The sequence below is a fragment of the Marmota monax genome, unplaced genomic scaffold (assembly GCF_021218885.2).
Source record: "Marmota monax isolate L192 unplaced genomic scaffold, Marmota_monax_Labrador192_F-V1.1 WCK01_AAM20220418_F8-fsc00261, whole genome shotgun sequence".
Taxonomy (NCBI): domain Eukaryota; kingdom Metazoa; phylum Chordata; class Mammalia; order Rodentia; family Sciuridae; genus Marmota; species Marmota monax.
The window spans coordinates 1,901,733-1,926,016 of record NW_026695225.1 but is presented as its reverse complement, the minus strand read 5'-3'; the positions used below and the strand labels follow the sequence as shown (position 1 = coordinate 1,926,016).

The 24,284-nt window shown below is 41.0% G+C and overlaps 1 protein-coding gene across 4 annotated transcripts in view; it reads left to right on the top strand.

Annotated features, from left to right (window-relative positions):
• Fgf13 (fibroblast growth factor 13) overlaps nt 1–24,284 on the top strand; it is a 516,319-nt gene that overhangs the window by 380,948 nt on the left and 111,087 nt on the right. The gene's annotated exons all lie outside the window — the stretch shown is intronic.

Below are 24,284 nucleotides of genomic sequence, written 5' to 3'. Positions count from 1 at the left end.
GAGCCACATCCCCAGCCCTTTTTGTATTTTATTTAGAGACAGGGTCTCACTGAGTTGCTTAGCACCTCACTTGCTGAAGCTGTCTTTGAACTTGTTATCCTCCTGTCTCAGCTTCCTGAGCTGCTGGGATTAGAGGTGTATACCTCTGCATCTGGCTTGTTACCCCTTTTTTAGAGATGAGAAACTGATGCTCAGAAAGACTAAATGCTATGGCATAGATCAAATAGTTAATAAATGATTGGGCCAGTGTGCAAAGTCATGTCTGTTTGACCGGAGCCCCTGCTTATAGTCAGAGAGAGAGAGAGAGAGATCAAGCTCCAGATACCTGTAGCTTCCCAGAGTATTTCTTTATTGGAGAATTTCCTGAGTATGGCTTCTAGAATTTCAGATCAATGTCTTAAAATTCTGCTCTGTGTGGATGGTTCAGAAGGAATTTTCAGGACCTAAGAATGATCATTAATTACATCAGTTACTACTGATTATACCAGGGAGAGACTAAAGTATCCCTTAGGGCTTTGCTTCTCATAGTATGGTCCATGGGCCAGCAGCATGAAATAAAGGATCTCGGGCCCTGTCTCTTTGTGACTGCATGAGAATTTATATTTTAACAAATTCCCAATGGGATTTGTATACACATTAAATTTTGAGAAGCGTGCTTAAGTGCCTGGAAACAGAGTTTGTATACACTGCTAAAATGGGCTTATGTGGAGCTAGTGTCTTGGGTAAAAGGCATAGAAAAAGAGGGTGAGATTATTGTTTTCCTCATTTCCAGAAGAAAAGAAAAACCTGCAGCTGTTACCTTACCAAGGCAATGGGAGGTTGTGAGAAGATTAAAATAGGAACAACCTCCCTCATTCACTTGCTGGCTTTGCAGGCATGTGCAACATTAGCATTAATTGGATTTACAGTATTCACACACCTGCTGGGGAAAATAGACACTTTAATTTGCAGCAATGTAAGGAAACATCAGCCATTCTCAGTTATGCCTTTGTAGACATTCTAAATCATGTGCTGGTGCCAGGCACGGTGGTGCCCACCTGAAATCCTAGCTACTCAGAAGCCTGAGGCAGGATGGTCACAAGTTTGAGAACAGCCTGGGCAAATTATGAGACCCTCTCTCAAAATAAAATGAAAACTGGCTGGGAATGTAACTCAGTGGTAGAGTGCCCCTGGGTTCAATCTTCAGTACCACATAAATAAAGAAATAATAAATCACGAGCAGCATCAAAAAGATATTTAAACTTCCTAAATAGAGGCTGCATTTCTTGGCTTCTAATAGCATTTTGGCTAGCAACAGCAAAGAGAAATGGGTTTGCACTTAAACCATGTGAACAGGAATGTTGGAACTGCTCCTTAGAAAAGGTTTTCTCTGTTCTCCAAGGCCTTTTGTCATCAGAAAAGTGACCACTGTGCAGTTGTTATCCTCTAAGCTTGTTAGCTCAGTGACATGGTAAAGTTGAACTCTAAAATGTCACAGTAACAACGGCACATCACAGAATCACTCATTTGCTTATTTAACAAGCATTTATTGACCACCTATTACATAGCAGATATAAATCTAAATGCTAGAGAGAAAATGGCAAACAAGACCAGCCCCTGATCTCATGGGTGAGTAGCTATTTAACAAATAATGCCCAATTTACACATTTAAAAATGGAAATATTGATGTCACTTGCAAGTACACAGAGGTGCGGGGTGTACTGGGAGTTTAGGAGGAAGAGCTAAAACAGTTTGTAGAGATGGGGGTAGCAGTAGGGAGAACTTTCTTAGAGAAATGACATTCCAGTGGAAGTGACATCTGAAAGATGAATGGGTGTTAACTAGGTATGAAACCCCAACTCCAACTCTTCTCTCAGAGTTGGAGTTGGGGTTTAATTCCTAGTGGAGGAAATTTCACATACAGGGTTCCTTTGGTAAGAAAGAGCACAGAACACTCTAGAACTAAAACAGACCCAGTAAGGCTTGAGGGAAGAGAGAGAAGTTGCCCACAAGTGAGATTGCACAGGGCCTTGATGGCCACCTGAGAGGTAGTAATGCTGTCTCTAGGGCATGGAGAAACCTCCAAGGTCTTTCAACAGACTGAGATTGAGAATGGTTTGTTCTAGATCTTAACAGCTATAAGGGGCAGTGAGGGGATTCAAACCTAAGCTCTTCTGACAGCTCAGCTAGGTCTCTTAACCATGATAATATAGTGCTTTTATGGTGGCTCCACTTTTTCCAAAATCTCTTTCATTCCTTAAACTTTAGGCTATTCCTCAATCTGTGCATTTATTTGTTTTGTTTTCAGGTGTTTTTTTTTTTTTTTTTTTTTTTTTCGGGGGGGGAGGGTGCTGGGGATTGAACCCAGGGGCAATTTTCCACTGAGCAATATCCCCAGCCCTTTTAATATTTTATTTACAGACAAGGTCTTAGGTCCTTAGGTCCTCACTAAGTTGCTGAGGCTGGCTTTGAACTTGTGATCCTTGTGCCTCAGCTTCCTGAGATGCTGGGATTATAGGCATGTACCACCGTGCTTGGTTTTGATTTGTTTTAAAGCATGTCCTCAGTGTTTTTCACAATGTGGCAGTGGGCATTGGGACGGTATATGTTGCATAGTGTCAGTGAGATGAGTGAGTCTAGCTTTCCATGTCAAATAAGCTGGTGGAATTTACAATACAGGATGTGACCAGAGAATCCTATCTGGAGAGATGCAGCACATGTCATTTCTATAAGCAGGGGCCATGTCTGATAGGTCTGGCATTCTTCAGAGGAATGAACAAGCAAGTGAATGAGAGAAAGGCAATCCATGTAATAATACTAACACTGATATTCAAGGCATTTTTGCATCCAAAAACACTTTGAAGGCTGGGCACAGTGGCACACACCTATAATCCCAGTGACTGGGGAGACTGAGGCAGGAGGATTGAAATTTCAAAGGCAGCCTCAGCAACTTAGCAAGATCCTAAAGCAAATTAGTGAGACTCTGTCTCTAAATAAAACTTCTTATAAAAGGGCTGGGGAATGTGGCTCAGTGGTAAAGTGCCCCTGGGTTCAATCCCCAGTACTCCCCCACCAAAAAAAAAAAAAAAAGTTCACCACAATTTGACATAGGTAATTATTTCCCTATTAGATTGTGGTAACCATTAAATAGGGTGATATATTATCACCACATTTTACAGATGAGAAAAGAAGTTCAGTAAGTTCATAAGACTTCCAGGTAACCTCTTAAGTAAGTGGTTTAGCTCATATCTAAAACAAAACCTCTCTAGTTCCTGAGTTTCTAACCAGGAATTATTGCATTATTATCAGGACCTGATTGAAGAGAGGAAATAACATCTTTGAAATAAGCCCAGATTTCTCTCTTGCCTCTATGTTGCCTCGCAAATTCCCAAAAGGTCCAGTTATATACATCATATAATTAGGTCCACACAGAAGTCTCAAAGGTAGAGTTAACAACTGCATTTTATACAAGAGTCTACTAGAGTGCTAAGAAAGGGGTTGACAAAACTTTTCTGTGAAGAGATAGTAAATATTTTAGATTTTGTAGTCTCTGTTCCAGCTACTTAACTTTGCAACTGTAGTTAGAAAGCAGCCCCAGACAATTCTGAAATAAATGTGCCTGTGTTTCCAATAAAACTGTACTTGTGGACTACACAGCTGGAATTTCATATAATTTTCACATAGCATGAAATATTCTTCTTTGGAATTTTTCCAACCATTTAGAAGTGTAAAACCCATTCCTGCTGTTGTGCTGAGGCAGATGGCAGTGGGCCAGGTTTGACCTTTGGGCCACAGTTTGCCAACCTCGGTATAAAGGGGTTAAGTAACATGTCTGTGTGTTCCTGCCTAGCAACTCTCATGGTGTTTGTAAAAAATTGGATGTTTGTATGATCAGGAGTAGAGTTTTTCCCCATACCCAAATTTTATTTCAGGCAAACAATAGTATTTGATTTTACTCAGCTGGAGGATCAGAAGGTTAATGACACATGCTTTCATCTGGAAAAGCTGCCAGGAGTCCACTGGCTCAGGTTCAGAGCTGACATGCTGCCTAATCGTAGTTTATTCCTCAGCTGCTGGACTATTATCCTAAGGCCCTAGACCTGAGGTTCCCTGGGAATGGAAGGGGCTTCTTAATTCAGGATTTAAGCTAGCAGTGCTGTCAACAAAGACTCCTCATACAGAGGAAAGAGAGGCTGGTGTGGAACCTTTGTGTCTATAGAAGTGGCAGTCTTCCTTCCCAATGTGCCTCAGGCACAGGGTAGATGGCAAGGTTCTGTGTTAAGAAACCCTTGTGGCCTTCTAAAGAGCAACCAGCCAGCAGTGTGAGTACTTACTGTCTTCATGAGGCCCTGGTACAGCCTTCTCCCTGGCTGACTTCTTGCTATCCAATACATACATGCAAGAGTGACAATGCTGTCCCATTGCTAAAGATATATTCTTAGCACATAGGTCCAACTTACCACATGGAAGAAGAACGGGAGGCCTTGTTTTACAGTTGGGGAATTTGAGAGGGGAGAAAGTGGTATGTAAGAAGGGTGCTGACTCTTTAGTATCCACTGAAGCAGCCCCTTATGCTAAGGTTCATGATTTATGATAGAGGGTAATGCTGTGCAGGGGGATGCTTATTTCCCGTTACCAATATGCTCAATCCAAAAGCAAATGTTGACTTTAGGATCTTAGCATCTAATTATCTTTCTTGCCATACAAGACACACAGTGTGTTTCCAGATAAAATAGCTGCACTTTTGTACACTGGATGTGACACAGGACTGCAAATACTTGTGGATTGAGCCAAGTGTCTGTCCCCAAACTAGCAAGGACATACATGATTTCTCTCCTAATGTTGTATGTATGAAGGACCCACTCAAATAGGAGAAACCCCTCCATATAGTGGACATGAGTATGTGTGTATGTATTTAATGGTATGTATAATATATACTTCTATTGTATGTATGCATATATGCATATACACATTCTTAACTAGAAACAGTGGGGTCCACAGCTTTACTCACGAAAACTTTGGGAATTATACATATGCATTGTTTATAAGTCTGCTGTTAGCTAAGTAGGGAACAACATTGTCTAGCTATATATAGTCAGACATGTTGAAAAACTCAACCATTTGGGGAACTATTCTTTATAAATCCAGAATATCTACTAGAATTTTGTAGTCAACAATGAGAATAATTATGTCAAGTTAGAAGCAGGCCCTACAAGTTTTGAAGCTTCAGGGGCTAAGTGTATTCCAGAAATAAGAACTTATCAGTTCTGTTACTTGAAGTTTCTGGGGCTGGGGACTTCTTTGAAGTTTCTTCATTTGGCACCTGAGATGCAGAATCCATATACTTCCCAATAGATGACATGTCTAACCGAGACTCAGTGAATTCAGGAAGATTGTGATCCACATCGATATTAGATATTATATCTATACAGTATATTATATCAGATAGTACACAGAAGTGCAGTACTGGTTTGCTTTTTACCATTATTATATGCCACATATTGAGCTTAGTGAAATTTGGTGTGTGATTCTCACAAGAAGCCTATCAGGTAGGTGCTATTATCATCCCCATTTTATAGATGAGGAAACTGGGGCACAGGGCATTTATGCAACTTGCATACTTTTGCCTGATATCAAAATCTTAAGCCCAACACTCAGCTGCCTCCCCAGACGACAGAATCAAAGTTCCTTGGGTTCTAAATTTAGTGAGGGAATATAATCATTTCAGAAGATCATAGCTTTTTATGTTTGAACAGAAAACCAATTAATTTTTGAACCATCTTTTTCTCAGTCCAGAAACCTCATTCTCACAAAAATGAAGTTAAAATTAACTAAGTGATCTTTGTTTGTTCCTTCATTCAAAAGTGTCAAATGCATGTGTTAGACCTATAAGTAGAGATTTTATTGAATGTAGCAGCTATGAAATTCTTCTACATGCAATTGGTTATCAAGTCAAAGGAATCATTGGGAACTTGGGATCAAGGCAGAGGACCTCGAGAAGTCATGTACATGGAGGTGCTACCTGAAGCCATGGAATGGGATAGGAGTGCCACATGCAAGTGTCTGGAACAGAGTTATCCAATAACATAGGTATTAGCCACATGCAGCCAGTTAATTTTGAATTAGTTAATATTAAATGAAATTTGAAATTCAGTTCTTCACATTAGCCACACTTGATTATTCAATAACTGCATATAGCAAGTGGCTACCAGATTAGACACAAAGACTGGGCATTCTGTCATCACAGAATGCTCTTTGCATAGCACTGATCTACAGAGAAAGGAATAAAAAGGACAAAAAAAAAATGTTGGCCCACCTTGACTACCTGTTGTTAGGATTCAGGAAATGAAAGATGGACTGTGAAGGAGATAGGAAGAGATGTAAGGGGTGGAAAGATCGCTAATGCAGAATTAGGAAAGCCAAGGGTGGGAGAATAACAAGGGGCCAAGTGTGATTATCAGTGTCAGATGCTGGCAAGAGGTCTTTTGAAGTTAAAGGTTGAATAATATCCTCTGGACTTGATATGTAGTTGGTGCCATCTTAGTAGGCACTGCTAATGAAGCTGCTTTATGAATTCATACTATGCTGGACAGTGCAGGTCCCAAGCCCCAGCTGCTGCTTGCTCTCAAGTGCAGTGGGCAGACAGTACACAGAAGTGCAGTATTGATTTGCTTTTTGAGAGTCTGACTTGCCACTGGCTGTGACCATGTGGTTATCAGCATGCCTCCTTACCTCCTGCTGCCTCAGTGCCCCTCCCCTTTGGTGCCAGGGATTTAACTCACAGACTCTTAACCACTGAACCACAGCCCAGCCCTTTTTAAAAAATACTTCTTAGTTGTTGATGGCCCTTTATTTTATTTATTTATTTATATGTGGTGCTGAGGATTAAACCCAGTGCCTCACACATGCCAGGGAAGTGCTCTATCACTGAGCCACAACCCCAGCTCTCCAGCCCTTTTTAATTATTATTATTATTTTATTTTGAGATAGTGTCTCACTAAGCTGTTGAAGGTCCCAATGGTCCTTTTAAGGCCTTTGGCCTTCATTTCCAGAGCAATTCCAGGAGTGGCAAAGTGCTCAGCACTGTGGAAAGGCAGCACTACTCACTTTGAAGGTGATGATTGAGTTTGATAATGACAGCAAAAACATGTCTGTGACCTTTTATACTTATTAAGAAAATCTGAATGACATGTAAGAGAGACCAAGCAGCACCATAGAGAATGTTACATCACAAGGACTGTAAAAAGTATTGGTAAGAGCCTTTTTAGTTGACTGAAAATTTTCCATCTGGGGTTCCTTTAGGCACACTGGCCCAGGTGATTCTGCTGAGATAGGCCCAGAGAGGAAATAAATCAGAATTTGGATCCAGTACTTCTGATAATGCAATGGAAGCCCATCCACACATTTCTAGAAGCTGAGAGAAAGTTTAGTTTTCACTTTTACTTGACTGTTCCAGGTTTTCTTTGTTACTTGTAGCTGTCAAGGCACCCCTCTGTTGAGGTGTTAGAGGACCTGGGTTAACACATTTAGATGTGTGTTCTAATCCAGCTCTGCTCTTGACTCAGTGACCTGGGAAGAAATATCCTGTGGTATATTATGTTACAGTAGGAAAGTGGGAGGCCTTGAGAGTGAACCATTTTCAACTAGAATCCTGGCTATGCCTCTTACCAGCTGTGTGACATTAGACTAGGTAGTTACCCTTTCTGAGCTTCACAGAGTTTTGTGAGGGCTCATGATAAGGGGTGTTATACGTGCCAGCAAGCCTTCTAGCCCTCAGTCTTCTAAGCTTCAATGAATTGTCTCCAAGTTTCTTCCTTGGTGTGGATGAATTCCCAACCCCCTCCCCCACCCATATTGAGAGTCCCCAGAATCTCTCCCAGAGATGCCCCTAACCTTAGAAAGTAAGGCTGACACCAAGGCAGGCTCACATCAGCTCCCTGCTCCTTCTCTCAAAAATGAACACTGGCACGCAAAAGAAGACAGGACTTAATGTAAACAAACCACTTTTCACACAAACTTGCCTTTCTCTTTGGCACTAGCTTACACACACACATACATACACACACAAACACACACACGCACACATAGCCATCCAAATCTCACAGTGACACCTTTCTGCTTATTCCATTTAAGATGAATGCTAGGAGTTGGTGGAGAGAGGGTAAATGTATTTGAATGACAGTGTACATAACTTCAAATCTGGATCAACTGCATCACTTAGGGACACTTATATGAGTGTCTCCAAAATTCATAATGGTTGCCAAGGATGACAGAAGTTCAATAACCAAATAATTTCTTTTTTGAAAATACTTTTAGTTATAGATGGACACAATATTTTTATTTTCTTTATTTTTATACGTGGTGCTGAGAATCAAACCCAGTGCCTCACACATGCTGGGCAAGCAGTCTACCACTGAGCTATATCCCCAGCACCCAAATAATTTTTTTGTACATAACAACAATTTCCTCACTCACCCCATTCCACCCCCATGTGCACCACCAAGGCATGCATAATATCGAGCAGAGTTCCTGCCGTATGGGAAGGCTTATCAAAATTTACTTTAGTTCTTGAAGTCACTGTGCTAATTATTATTAGGAATAGAGATGAGGTGAAACACAGGAACCTGGCCTTGGGATTAGCAGTAACAGTTGCCATTTACTGCAGGTCTCAACTACTTAGTCCTCTTACCTTCACAAGAACAGTGCACAGCCCCAAGTTACAGACAGGGAACTAAAGTTCACAGAGATGACAATTGCCCAGAGTCACCAAGCTTCTAAGTGACACAGTCAATGTAGGTCTCTGTGACTCCACAGACTGTGCCTTTCCCACTTTTCCACCCTGCACTGGAAAAGGAGGACAACAGGGGCAACACAGTCCCCAGGATTTGGCCACAGAGTGAGGCACACAGGATAGCACTGAGCAGGGCTAAAGATATTCTCATTTTTTTTGTGACTCAGGACCTGGAAACAGTGAACTGGCCCCTTGAAACTGTTTCCCACATTTTCTTTCTCTTCTGCCTATATTAGAATGCCATCCATCCCTTGTTTGCTTGTCCAGAGAAACAGGTGATGAATAAAGCACACTTGAGGTGTCCACGGGAGCAGTGCCCTGCTTTGCTTACTATAAATAGCTCCCTCTCAGCCAGTTGCCATAAATGGCATTTTACAGGGAAGGTGACCAGTTTGAAACAAGCCCTAAGGAAATGTCAAGACAGCAATATCCACTCGGTGTTATGTATGCAGGTTAGGAGTGTTGAGATCTTGAAGCAAAAGTGGTTTCATCAGATGTATGATGTCATCCCAAGCTCTTTGTCAGGAGATCTAGTCAGAAACTCGCTGCTTTACTTATGAACAAAAGCCCACAATGACTCAGACCAACCTGCAGTGAAAACTGCATGTGGGCTGTATGCAGAGAACATTTTCACCCTTTCATCTCCCATTGGTTCCCAAAGAAAAGGCCTATAGGTGGCCTTTTGCTACCCTGTCATTCTGAAAGAGTTAATGTGTAAGGCAAGAGATGCCTGCTGTTCAAGAACACCTGGAAGGTGAGCTCATTTGTATTAAAGTGTGCACAGACTGTCCTAAAATGATTTAAAAGAGAGGGAATAAATGTGAATTTATTCACCTGAGCTCCTTTCAGTACTCCCTGTTAGTAAATAGGCAAAGAATTGATTGTGGATATATTATTTAATTATCATAAATGAAAATGACTGTAATATAGGATGGGATGCATATATTGATTTTGGCTATGTCCCTAAACAAAGAGAAATGATTTTCCTTCTGAGAGTTTTTATAATTGAAACTCATTTTGCTCAAAAGCAAAAAGAGCTGTGGGACTTGAAAGCTTCAGGGTGGGCCTTGAGAACTGAGCAGTTGGAGCAGGAAGCACATAGCATGCCATGGGATTGGCTGGCACTTCCTGTGTGAGGAGGAAGACTGGATTCATGTCAACCTTACTTAGTGGTTACTGAGAAGAGAAGCCACAAGAGCCAGCACAGAGGAGAGTTTGAGAGCTTGAATAACGTATATTAGGACTCAGGAGCTTTTGTTGTCTCTGGTCATGTCAGTGGCCCATTTGCTGAGCACTTGGCTACAGGTTCCTCATGCTGGGTTGTGTATGGAAAAGACTACAGAGAAGGGTGTAGCAGTCACCAAGAGAAGGTATTGCATTCCAGAAGTCAAATCTGGATGAAATGGACTGAGTCAGAACAAGAGATATGTGCTGTGCAAACCCTGCAAACCCCTTTAGGGAATGTATCCCCAATGTGCAGGAGAGGATGAGTAGGCCCTCAGTCCTGTGATGGAGGAAGAACTGCACACAATGGTGCTAATGTCTAGGGATTGCTCTGGTTTCTTCTGCATTTGCTTCTCCACTTCCAACTTGGAAAAGCAGACATAGCTTCCTTAGTCCTGCCAAGAAAAATTCAAGTCACCATGTACCCAGAGTGGAAGCTTTATGAGAGGAGAGTGTTCAGGACCGCATCTGCCAGCTCAGCACAGTGGTTAACAGTCTACTCCCTGGAGTCCATCTAACCTGAGTTTGACTCTTGCCTCTACTGTTTTTGTTGTATAGTTTTGGACAGGCCAATTAGCCTTACTCTTTGTCATGTCAGAATTACATGTCATTACTACACCCATGTAATAGTCCCAATGCCACACATTGCTAAAGGAATTGAATAAGATGGTGCATGGAAAGCAGTTGTAACAAATCCTGGTTTATAATAGGTTTTCAGCAAATGGTCCTTACTCCCCACTCCCTTTCTGTCTTCCCTCTGCTCTCATATCTCTTTGCTCATTTCTCATTGTAGCCCTCAGTACATTATCTTCCTCACTCATCAAAATACTTCAAGATGGCAGCATGCCTGTCATCCTAGCGCCTCCGGAGGCTGAGGCAGGAGGATCACAAGTTCAAAACGAGCCTCAGCAACTTAGGCTCTGAGCAACTTAGTGAGACCCTGTCTGTAAATTAAAAATAAAAGGGCTAGGGATGCAAAGGATTCAATCCCTGGTATGAATACATATACACACATACACACATACATATGTACATACTTCAAGGTCAGCAATCCTGTATTAAACATTTTCCACTGTCATCCTGCCTATGCCCCTGCCTTGTCTGGTATACTGCCAGCTCTGTATTGACTCATGTCCATTTCTAGATACTGTAAGCACAGTTAGCAGAGCAGGTAGCTCTTCTGTCAAGCTCTTCACTGACATTTTAATGGTGACAGAAAACAATAGCAAAATATTATTTATAAGTTTTCTCAGAAATTCACTGAGCTACAATGTGCTGGATTTAAATTCACCTCAAAAAATATAACACCTTAGTGTTACATTCAACACCTACTAAGCTCACAGCAGTATAAGCAGCTTGGAAGAAGACTTAGTGACAAACACCATAAGTAAAGCTCAAATGATGGGAAGGAGGGCCAAAGAGAGGGATAAAGCTGGAAGAGGAAACTCTGACAAAACAGTGACCAAGTACATAAAATATAATGTGACCTAAGAATCAAACTTGATTCCATATGTGTCCATGGGTAGCATGTGAGTAGATGCCAAGCCAGTCAGGAGTGCAAGGTATGCAGATAGGACTGGGCCCATCTCCTCCATCCCTTGCTCCTACCTGGGCCTCCACTGCCCCTTGTGCACAGCACTATTGTAGGTCTCTCATCACAGTATCATTGTGATCTGGGGATGGAGACCTTACTGAGAGGTTGTAGTACCCAAGGAAGGCTTCATGGATGACAGAGACAATTCTGCCTACAAGTAGATAAAGGATTGGAATGATGTAATAGGAAGGAGGGCACACCAGATGGAGTACATGGAGCATAGAGTGGGAACCATAAATCTGGAGCCACAAATGTGCAATGGCATGTTGGGGGATGGGCAAGACAGAGTACAATAGGATGAATGCAGTGGGGAATTTGCAACTCTGACTGAGGGATGTAATGATCTGGTTGCCCCCTGGGCAGGCTGGTATTTCTGGAGGCTGTGTTCAGCTGAAGGGCTGGCGTAGGGGAATTGTAATTAGCCTAGAAAAAGCGCTTCTTTCTCCAAGCTTTGCTAGGTCTCACCATCCCAGTTAGAAACATATGGCCCTGGCAAGGGTTCTTTCCTTATTTGGGCCTATTGTTTATCCTCTCCTTGCTACAAATTGCTAGAGAAAAAGCAAAAAGGCAGCTGCACTGCCTGAAGGAGTAATCATTAGCTAATGCTGCCATCTCCAGGAACCTGCTTGCTAATATCCAGTACACAGCAGCCCTGCTTCAAACTGGCTGCCCAGGCAGGCTCCTCCTTGCCTGCCCCAACTGGCCTCCACTGGCTGGCTTGGCTTCCCCAGCCTGAAATTGGATAAGGCAGCTGGAGGGAGGGAGAAACTGCCCAGGCTTCTAGAACCCATGACTGCCACCTGCCTTCCTTTTCTCTGGTCCCACAAGGATGTGCAGCAAAGGTTATTATTTGAAGGATCAGAAAACCCTGTGTTAGTTTGCTAGAGATAACATAACAAAATACTGGAGGAATTCAAGAACAGAAATTAAATTTCTCACAATTCTGGAAGATAAATATCCAGGATCAAGGGGCTTCTTGTAGACTTGATTTCTCATGAGGCCTCACTTTTTTGCTTGCTGATGACCACCTTCTCACTGATAAACTTTCCTCTGTGTGTACATATCCCTGATGTCTCTGTGCATCCTGAGCTCCTGTTATTAGAAGGACACTAGTCAGGTTGGATTAAGCCCCACCCCATGGACTCATTTTAACTGAATCTCCTCAATCAAGTACATATCTGCAAATATAGTAACATTCTGAGGTGCTGGAGCTTGGGACTTCAACATATGAATTTGTGGGGTGAGGCACAATTCAGGCCATAATACCCTACATATAGGTAAGAGGGTACCCTGATTATTTCCCTCTCTGTATCTTTCTTTCCCCATCATTATAATAAGGGGATTAGACCTAAAAGCTTAGAGATATTGTCTAAAAATGAGTGATTCTATGAAGCACAGGTAAGAAAAGAAATAAAAATTTGTCATGGGTTACATTATAGTTTAGATATGCAGAGTCCCCTAAAATCTTATATGTGAGACAATACAGGAATGTTCAAAGGTGAAATGATTAGATTATAAGCACTGTGATCTCATTAGCAGATAAATCCATTTGATGGATTAATAATTGAAAGGACAACTGTATTGGATGGTAACTGTAGGCAGGTGGGGCATGGCTGGAGGAAGTAGGTCACTGGGGGTGTACCTTTGTGGTTTAGATTTTGACCCTGGCTCCTTGTTCATTCCCTTTCTCTAATTCCTGGCTACCATGAGCTGAGTAGCTTTGCCACCATTTCCTTATACCATGATGTTCTGCCTCATCTACAGCCCAGAGCAATGGAGTCCACTGGCTATGAACTGAGGCTTCTAAAATGATGAGCCCCAAATAACCTTTTCCTCTAGGTTGTTTTTGTCAGGTATTTTGGTCACAGTGACAAAGAGCTAACACAAGTTGTAGATGGACACAATACCTTTATTTTATTATTTTTATGTGGTGCTGAGGATCGAACCCAGTGCCTCATACCTGTAATGCAAGCACTCTATCACTGACCTACAACCCCAGCCCTGATTTCTTATTCTTAAAGTCAACCAATGTAAGCAATTTCATTATAGAATGTGAACTTGCTATATATTCTTATTTGTTTATTAAATAACATTTTTGGGGCCTTATATGTGCTAGGTGCAAGGCTAAGTATGAGAAAATAACTGAACAGATTAGACCATATTTTCTAATTAGCTCTTATTATAATTTAGACACATATTCCACAAGAAATTGTTGGAACACAAGGTGTATAAATTGAAACTAATATCGAATTTAATCATTCTTATAACTCTAACAATGGATTTGTAAATATAGAGTCTGAAAGATTTAATTGCCTGTGTGGAGTCCTCTGGTTTACTTATCCTTTCCTTGATTCCTGCCTTCCAGGAATATTTCAGTTATCCATGGTAGGCCAGGCCTGAGCTAGGTGCTATGGATCCTAAATGAAACCAGCATGGTTATTGACCTCATGGAGCTTATAGTCTAGAGTGGATCAGAGACTATTTTGTTTATTGCATTAAATGTGATAAGTATAGAGTAGATGACATATTGGAGGTTTCCCATACCACCCCCAGCCTCATGAATTGCTAGTAGGGCTCACAGGGCACAGCATATAGTTGTACGAATGGTTATGGTTTACCATAGTTTGTATATAGAAACTAAATGAACAAAGAGAAAAGGTATTATGGAAGAAGTCTAGAAGAAGTCATAGGCAAGCTTCCAAAAGTTCTCTCCAGTGCTATCACACAGGTCATGCTATTTTCCCCAGCAATGAGTGTAATGACACATGTGAAATGTTTTCTGCCAGAGAAACTCACTAAAGACCCAGCATCTAAGGACTCTGTCAAAGGCTGGCCACATGGGTACCCTCTGCCTGGTATACACCAAAATTCTAGATGCCTAGAAGGTAGGTAGGTGTTCAGCATAAACCACACTGTTTATGCAAAACTGTTTAAATACATTGAGCCACCATGATCATTTAGCAAATGCTTCCTATCCACGTAGGGAACTTTTACCAGTCAAATGCCCAGTTGTCAGCCAGGGGGCAACTTTGTAAGCAAACCTAAGGACTGCAATCTCAGTTAAATTAACTGGGGAAAGTAATATCAAGGTGTTCTAGTCAGCTTTTTCACTGCTATGACTCAAATATCTGACCAGAACAATCATAGAGGAGGAAAAGTAATTTGAAGACTCAGTTTCAGAGGTCTTAGTCCATAGAAGGTTGGCTCCATTCCTCAGGACTTGAGGTGAGGCAGAACATCATGGCAGAAGTATGTGGCTGAGGAAAGCAGTTCATGTGTTGATCAGCAAGCAGACAAAGAGATCTCCACTTGCCAGAAACAAATATATAGCCCCAAGCCATGCCCAAATTCCCACCTCCTCCAGCCACACAATACTTGCTTTCAGTTACCACTCAGTTAATCCCTCTCAGGGGATTAATTCACTGATTGGTTTAAAGCTCTCATAACCCAATCATTTCTCCTCTGAACCACTTGCATTATTTTACACATGAGATTTTGGGGAAGACCTCACCTCCAAACCATAATACAAGGGCTGCTGCTTTTTTGAAAATGAACAAAAGGAGAGGGCAAAGAGACAAATTAATCAAGTTGACAGTCTTTGTGTATCCATATGTGTATTCATTCAAAAATGTGTATTGAGTGCCTTCCATGTGCCGTGTAATATGTAAGGCTCTGAGGCCACAACAGGGAACCAAACAAAAGTTGGTGTCCTTGCAGAGCCTACATTTTAGTGCATTTTATATGCAAATATGTGTTATACTACATCCATCTTATTGGAAGTTCTCTAGTTTCAAGCAGAACATCAACATTTAAATATATTTAATAGATTTCCTGATTAGAAGAAACACAAGAAGATATTCACTATCCAAAATTGCAGCTAGGCCTGCATGTCAGTAACCTGTTACACATATATATTGACTGCTAATAAATTGAACTTAAAAGGAAGCCATTTGATGATGCTTTGATCACTAGCCTTGGTGTTTTGTCAGTGGTGGGTCCAAAGATCAGAAATCTATTTATATATTAGTAACATGTTTTTTTTAGATTTTTAAATTTGTTCTTTTTAGTTATACATGACAGTAGAATGTATTTTTCTTGTTGATAACAGGAATGAGGAATAACCTGTTAGCTATTCAGAGTACAGGCCCAACAGGTCCAAAAAAACAGACTAATCTGATTTATCCAAACAAGCCTAGTAGTGTCTGATCAATTCTGATTAAATCCTCAAGAATACTGCTGTTTAATAGACTGAACTATTTTTGTCAACTCTCTGGCACAATTGCCTAGGTCACATCTCCAGATAACTTTCTCCATATTATACCAATGAGAGTGGCTGTCAGCTTAACTTGACAACAGTTCATAAAAGACAAGTTTACTTTTGCACAGTCCAGTCTTAGATTCAAACATTGTCCAGATGTGGCCACAGAACTAGAGAGGTTGGTATCTTAGGATTCATATGCTTATCTCAAAGGTTCCAGGAATCCTATAGTTTGGCATTGTTTGTTTTCAGCTGAATTAGGCTCTGTGAGGACTGTAGCATACAGGTAGTTTGGATACTTGATAAAATATAATATATCTTGATGTCTATCCTCTAAAAGTCCAAAGTGTAGCTCAAAACCATCAAAATGATAAACACCTCTGGAATTGTGACTTAATGTGTACCAATACAATAACTTCCTACATATTTGCTGTATTCTTATAAAACAAATAAAACTAAGTAACCAACAGTGCTTACCTCTCTGCCGCAGGTAGCTAAAAAACTGAAAGAAAAAAAAAAAAACAATAACAAAAACCCTCTCTCCAGCACACAGCTCTTACAAATGACCAAAATCCAAGGAACGGATTTTGAGAGATGAATTGAATGAATGCTTAACTCCTTACTGCCTGGAACAGAGCTGGGACCTAGTGTGTGCCCAATAAGTAGCTGATGAATGAATAACTGGATGAAATGCATAAATACAAAATAGTGATTAGGGTTTGTGTGGAAAATGAAGCTAACTTGTAATATACCTGGGTGTGTATTTCACATTCTTTTCATGTTTCAGCTATAAAAATCATCAATAAAAATGAGTTATGGAAGGTGCTGATTCAAACATAGATACCTCTGATTTTTTCCTGACAATGAGAAATAGCCTCAGAGGACAAATGTCTGCAAAATATATTGTTCACAAAGATATATTTTAGATTAATCCCATGGTCTGTGCTTTGGTAGAAACAATGTAAAGGACTTGTGTACTTCAAGGCAGTATAAAATTGATAGTCTCAGCAGCATGGGCTGAGGGAACAGGCACTTCTGTGCATGAATTCTAGCTCAGGGCCAGTAAGGCTCCTGTGGCCTAACCTATCCTTTCCTAGTTTCCTTCCCTTCTTGATGAATGTTAGTATGCCTCATGATTCCATTGTCATCCTTCTCATCTTGCTGTACACATTCTTTCTAGGGCATTCTGCCCTTTGCCACACCCACAGCAAGATTTTATAATTACTAACTCTTGACTCATCACTATAGAATCTCCAGTCCAGTTCCCTCTTCCCTACTATTCCAGACCTAATCATTCTAGCTCGTGTTCATTGCCATGCCCTAAAAGCATATCCAATACTGAATGTGTATGTGTCTGGTTGTGTGCAACAAGATGGTAGAAGAAGATGATTAGCTGGTAGAGAAACAGAAAGCTTTGGTGGGTGGCACCAGCAAGGACTCACTTTTTGAGTAATGTTGCACGTGTTTAGTTTCTTCTCCTGTAAAAATAGAATATTGGTAAAATGGACTCCAGCACACCTCATCTTGATGAATGACCACATAGCCCACTCAGAAACCCTGGCATCTTCCTTAACACTTCCTTCTTCCTCACCTCCCCAATAACCAATTTCTATAGATTCTGTGGCTATCATCAACATTGCTCTCTAAACAAATGACATCCTCTTCAAAATCTCTTGGCCTCTCCTCCCTGTAGCCACTGAGATCTTGCTGAAATGTTAATCAAATCATGAGTCTTCCTTTCTTAAAACCCTGGCAGAGTTCCCCAGGTCATACAGGTGTATGTCAGATTGCTTTCTATGGTCCAAGAACATCTACATAATCTGTCCCCTTAGTAACTTTCACAGCTTGAGCCCTTGTTCCAGCCTGAATGTCTTTATGCTTTTCCCTGTGCTTGGAATTCTCTCAGCCCACCATTTTTACCCTCCCGTTAACTGACTTGACTAATGATCCCAGGCCTTGGAAACAGCCCCAAACTCCAACTCTGAGAAAGGTTTCCCTGACCACCCCTGAGGCTAGGTTTAAAGTGCCTCTCTGTGATTTCATAATGCCTTGTGCCACATCTCTGTCATTACACTTACTACTTTGTGAAGTAATTGTGTGTGCCTGTGTACGCACACACATCTGCACACATACATGTTTGTCTCTGTTCCCTGGGAGTTAAAAGCCCATACAGAGCAGAGGATTTGTGTAATTTGTATGAGTTCTGTCAGTTTCTAGAGCTCTTCCTTCAGGTCTCAATTTATTATCACTTCCTCTGGAATGCTTTCCTTGACTTCAGCCTCTCAACCTCCAGCCAATGATTTAGATCCCCTCCCTCGGCAACAGAAAACTTCTCCTCTACATTCTTGGTGCCTGGCCTAAATACTGGCTCCTTAGAAAAAGGGACTGTGTTGTTCAAAATTATGTTCTCTACCTGAGCCATGTCTGGCCAAGCACACAACCTGGTACAGATTAGGCCCTCTTGAATCATATACTGATTTGCTTTTCATTTTGGAGATTGCAAGTTTACCTCTTACTTTTCCTTTATTAAAATTCCATTCTCACTTTTAAATTTATGTTTATTGTAGTAAGAATACATGCCATGGTATGTACCCTCTAGATTCTAAGTGTAGAATATGGTATTATTAAGTTCAATCACAGTGTTGTACATTGTATTTCTCTTTTTTTTTTTTTTTGGTACCAAAAATTGAACCCAGGGGCACTTATCCACAGAGATACATTCCCAGCCTTTTTTGCATTTTATTTAGAAACAGGGTCTCACTGAGTTGCTTAACACCTTGCTTTTGCTGAGGTTGGCTTTGAACTTGCAATCCTCCTGCCTCAGCCTACTGAGAGGTTGAAATTACAGGCATGTACCACCACACCTAGCCTGCATTTCCATTTTTAAATCACTCCTGCTTATGACAACTTTTCCAAGTGTTCTATAGTTTGTTTTATTTGTTTGTTTTTTGTTTTTAAGTTTGGAATGCTATCTTGTCCTCTAGGTGGAGTTCTTTAAAAAAGAAATGGCAAAGTGGCATGAAAGAAATAAAAGAAAGAAGGACCACATTATTCTTTCGTGGATGTGATAACAAAATATCATGGACTAGTTGGCTTAAGCAGCATAAATTCATTTTCTCACAATTCTGGAGACTAGAAGTTCAATATCAAGGTGCCTTCAGGGTCACTTTTCAGTGAGACACTCTCTTCCTGGCTTGTAGGTGGTTTCCTTCTTGCTGTTTCCCCACATGGCTTTTCCTCTGTACCTGCATGGAAAGACAAATAGTTCTCTGGTTTCTCTTTTATGATAAGGATACCAATCTTACCAGGTTATGGTCCCACTCTATGACCTCATTTAACCTAGTTACCATCCTAAAGATCGTATTTCCAAATAAATAATTTTGTGGGTGATGGATGCAACATATGCATTTGAAGGGGTTATAATCCATTCCATAACATGTATACATTCCTAAGTCATCAAAATTTTGTGTTATTGAATGAAATGCTATATTTAAATTGCCTTAGAACAAAGCAGCAAAATAGGTTGTAACTAATGAGCAAACTCCTGTGTATCAGTTACCTTATGTGTCAAAAGAGCAGTGCAGGGCCTAGTGGAAGCCCTGGGAAACACTTGGACTTGAAAAACGATATTTGAGTTCTTTCCTTTTCCATCCCTTCAGGTTACCCCTAATGCTTAGAATCACTTTGAAAGGCCCAGAGGCCTCACTCTTTTGGTCACAAGGACTGCTTTCTTCAAGAACTTCACTTTTACCATTTTCTGGGTAACAGACATCAGAAACCTCCCTAAAGAACCCTAGCCTAGAAACCAGAAATCTCAGAAGCAGTAGAGTTGGTCCCTTCCTGTTGTGGTCATCTGATACATGGATTGAGAATGCAGTACTAATCTGGGATTAAGACACTTGGAGGCCACTAAGGGGGGCCTCTCTGAGTGATTCTGTCAGTCCTGGCTAAAGAACCTGTGCCCAGGAAGTATTAATTAGCCTGACATGCCCTTAAAGCATTTTTATTGAATACTAATATTAAGGGACATTAGTAGTTTTTGTTGGAAATAAAAGATTCTGTAGGCAAATAAGTATGTTTACCAAGGATTTTTCACATTAAATAGGTATCTTTTCTGTATGCTTTATTTGAACTTTCAGCAAGACAAAATGTACAATATAAATCACCAACAGAGGGGTCTGATAGGCAAACTTTACCAAAATCACTGATTCCTTTTCAGAGAATCTTGGTAAAATTAAAATTCCTCAGGACTCACTCTTAGGAACCCAAACTCTGGAAGAATTATGTAAATAGACTTTGCTATGGGGAACAACATGTCTCAGTGATTTTCCCTGGCCTAGTCCTGCTGTCTCCCTCCCTGTATCACCTACCCATTGTTTCCCAGTAAACAGTCAAACTCATTTGGTCTCCCAGTGTGACTGGGTCACCTTGTCCTGGTCACCTGTCTTTTTCTTGACTGACTTAGACACCCTATAGAATTCTATTGCCAACCTTATTTCCAGACCCATCCTTTTTTGTGAGAACTGGAAGAAATGCAGACCAGGTCCTTGGGACTATGAGCACCAGGCTTGTTTCCAGCTCTGAGGAGCTTTGACTCTACCCTAGTTAGCATAGAAACAAACTGATGAAGTCACCAGGTACCTTTCAAATAGAAGCTTTCTCTTCAGCACAGTGTAGATTGTCCTGGGGAGGTACTAAGGGAAGTTCTGTACCAGCCATCTTACAAAAACCTAACTTTCTTGAACACACTGTTCAAGCAAGAGAAAGATGAAACAAATTGGCCCTTATTGATGGCTTAACCACGTGCCAGGATGTAGTAGGTGCTTTATGTTCATTATCTAATTGACGGATATCACTGGCCCATGATATAGATACAATTCTTATATCCATTTTCCAGAGAAGGGAAACGAAGCACAGAAAGATGAGCAAACAGGCCCAAGAAGCATAGCTTACAATTATTAGTAGAACCAGGATTCAAATCTATATCTGTGCAGTTCTTGCTCATGGTTTTCTCTTTTTAAAGAAGTTTTTATTAGTGCATTATAGTTATACATAATAGTGGGGTTCGTTTTGATATAATCATACAAGTGTGGAATACAATTTACTTTACTTCTGTCAGTACTTCCCATTTCTCTTCCTTCCTCCTTCCCTATATTCTTCTTCTAGTGGTCTTCCTTCTATTTATTTACAATTTAATTGGTGCTTTATTGATATACATAAAGGTGGAAGTCACTATGGTGTATTCATATCTGTATATACTTTGGTCAAATTCATTCCACAGCTCCTCCCTTGTCCTTTCCCTTTCCCTCCTCTCACCCCCTCAATCCCATATACTCCACTGATATCCCCTCTATTTTCATGGATCTTTCCACTGCCTCCTCAACTTTTTTTCTTACTTTGTTCTAGCTATTGAATATGAGAATATTTGACTCCCGACTTTCTGAGTCCTCTCATTTGTTTCATAGAACATGATGATCTCTAGTTCCATTCATTTATGAACAAATGCCAAAATTTCATTCTTTGTTATGGTTTACCAGCTTTGCCCTGCTACTTCTTTGTAGAGCTATAGAAAGGGTAGGGCTCACTTGTACTGTATTGGCCATATCAAACCTTACGTAGCTGTTTAAAATAATCCCTGGCTGCCCCTTTCCCAACTCAAGTGCCATTTTTTTTCCCCAGGAAATTGTTTTCTAGGCAATAGAAGGAAGTTCTTCATAGGCAGTGATCTAAGTTTTGGTGGTGTCCTCAGAGGGAACGTACACTCCAGTCTTCACCCTCACAGTGAGGTACTAATTTAGATCCCCATCCCTCTTGTGTCTCTTAACAGAGCTCCCAGTCTCCTATCTTATCCTGTTCCCATGACATATTCCACATCACAGCCCAGGTCACCTTTCTGAAAGCAGTTTGATCATTGCTAGTGTAAAACCCAATTGCCCTTGGTATGAAGTCCAAACTCCTTAATGTGGTATTGTGTGGGGGCCCAGACCCAGGAAACAGATTCAGGATCCTGGAAGGTGGAAGAAGATGAAAAGCATGGTAGGAATATTGGTCATCCTTTATTTGGAGGCAGCAATAGCCCCTAGTCAGCCCTCCCACCTCCAGCCATTTCCAAAGGCCCATTTTTTATGTGCAGGCCAGACAAAGGAGGCACACTGCCAACAGGTTACATAAGTGGGTACATGCGCACAAGCAAATGTTTAAGACCTTGAGTACATAAGCTGAATCAGAGTGTTTCTGACCTTGACTACACACTGACCATAACATAGCTGATTCATGGCCTTGGTTACACACCAAAGTCATAACACAGCTCACCAGATGCCTTGGCAAAGGAACCTAACTATAGCCATTATGATCTGCCCCAACAAATGGCTTCCTAAATTTTCCCTTGCTTACTTCAGCAGGTGCCAACCCTTGGCCCACTCTCACTGTTACCATGCATAGGATCAGTCTGCTGGCCACATGATGGAAGCTAACTAGTCAAAAGGTGAGGCAGACTCAGCATCACCAGTTGCTGTGTGCACGCGGAGGACAGAGCTAGCTCGCACTAAACACCTCTTTGCTGCTTAAAAAAAAAAAGTGAGGCAGAGTAGAGAAAAAACTTTGACAATGAGCTAGCTCATTGGAAGATGGAAGACCATCATTATGGTTTTTAATTTTTTTTAGTTGTAGATGGACACAATAACTTTGTATGTGGTGCTGAGGATCAAACCCAGTGCCTCATGCATGCTACACAAGCACTCTGCCACTGAGCCACAGCCCCAGCCCAAGGCCATCATTCTTAAAAGGCCATGTTGCCAGGAGGCTGATTTGGGGGGAGTTTATGGAAGAGATGGGTGATCCCAGACTGGTGGGTGCCTTCTCACAGGTGGAAGTTTGTGGCCAAATGAAGCACATCTGACCCTAATGGCTGGGCCAGGGGATGTTTCTCAGTCTTGCAACTTTTGACAACAAAAGTCATGATTTCCTAGGTTGCCTCACTGATGAGTTTGCCCATGAGCTGTTTCTGACATACTAAGCCATGGACAAGCTAAAGGGGTAGCTCTCCCCCAAGGTCTTGCTGATCCCTAGACTCAAAGTAATAAAAGAAACACCCTTCGCCTTATTTTCAGGGAGACAAGGATCAAGTGAGGTTAAATAGGTAGTCAAGCTCCAGGTCTGGTCTTATTGCTCAGCTTCTACCTCTTGGCATGTCAGAATGCCAGATTACTTCCAGTTTCATGTGTATTTTGCCTGGTTTCAGGTTATTTCCCACCTCCAAGTTTTTGTTCCCTCTACTTCTGCCTGATGTACCTCATCTTCCTCACCAACCAAGCCCATCTGATTTGGGAACAACTAAATAGTTGTTCAATACTCAGTTCAATTATTGGATGCTGTATAAAGCCATTATGGTTCCCTTTCACCTTCTTTAAGTCCTATAGACCTGATGCAGCCCTGAACCTGGAATTTTTGAAGATGGAACTGGTTCCCTTCCACAGGTTCTTCTCTCTCTACTCTGGACAAGCTCCTCCCCAGTAGGAATCAGCCTTATTTATTCCTGTGTCCCAAGTACCCAGAACAGATATAGAACATAACTGGCACCCTGGAAATGCTTGCTGAATCAAAAAATGAAAAGGAAGTTTCCGTAAAATAGGGCAAGTATTTGACATTAATTTTTCAATTGACCAAGATAACAAAATAAATGAACAAAGAGACTAAAATTTGATCTTTATGCCCCTATGGTCATGAAATATGAATCTGGAAACATCTAATTCTTTGATTTCTCCTTCCATAAAACTCTTGAGAAAAAAAATAAATTGTTGAAGGAGGGGTGACAGGTGTGTTGGCAGGGATTAGCATGCAACTGAAGTGTGCTGTTTTTCCACCAGGGGGTGCTATAAACATAAAAGAAGCCATTCTCAATTTTTTCTTCCTTGGAGAGGAACTGCAGAAACCAAGTAACTTTTCTGTTTTCCCTGCATTGCGTACAATTGTGCAAGGAATGAATAACTCCCATAATGCTTGAAAATTATGTATGCTTCGAACAAGGCTTACTGGTACTAAGATGCACACATGTGAATGTGCCTGTCCCCCACCCCCAGACACACAGCAGCAGCACCTTTGAAAGACCAGGCATCAAATTGAAAGATGTATGATTTGTGTTATATCTGGAATTTGTTCACTGAAAAATTTAGGTATTATATACTACAATGTCAGAAGCAGAATTGAATAGACTAAAAAACATGTGTGTCTCTTAACTCTGACATAGAATAGACACTTTTAGAAGATTTGTCCAGTATCAGAGATAGGACATCAATCACCTCTTATCAGTAAATGTACACAGATTCCACATTACCAGCTGTGTATACTAGTTCAGATTTGTTTCTTACAAGACCATATAGGGAGCACACACAATCAGGTCAAGTTTGGGGACATTGAAGTTTATGAAACCAGTGACTCAG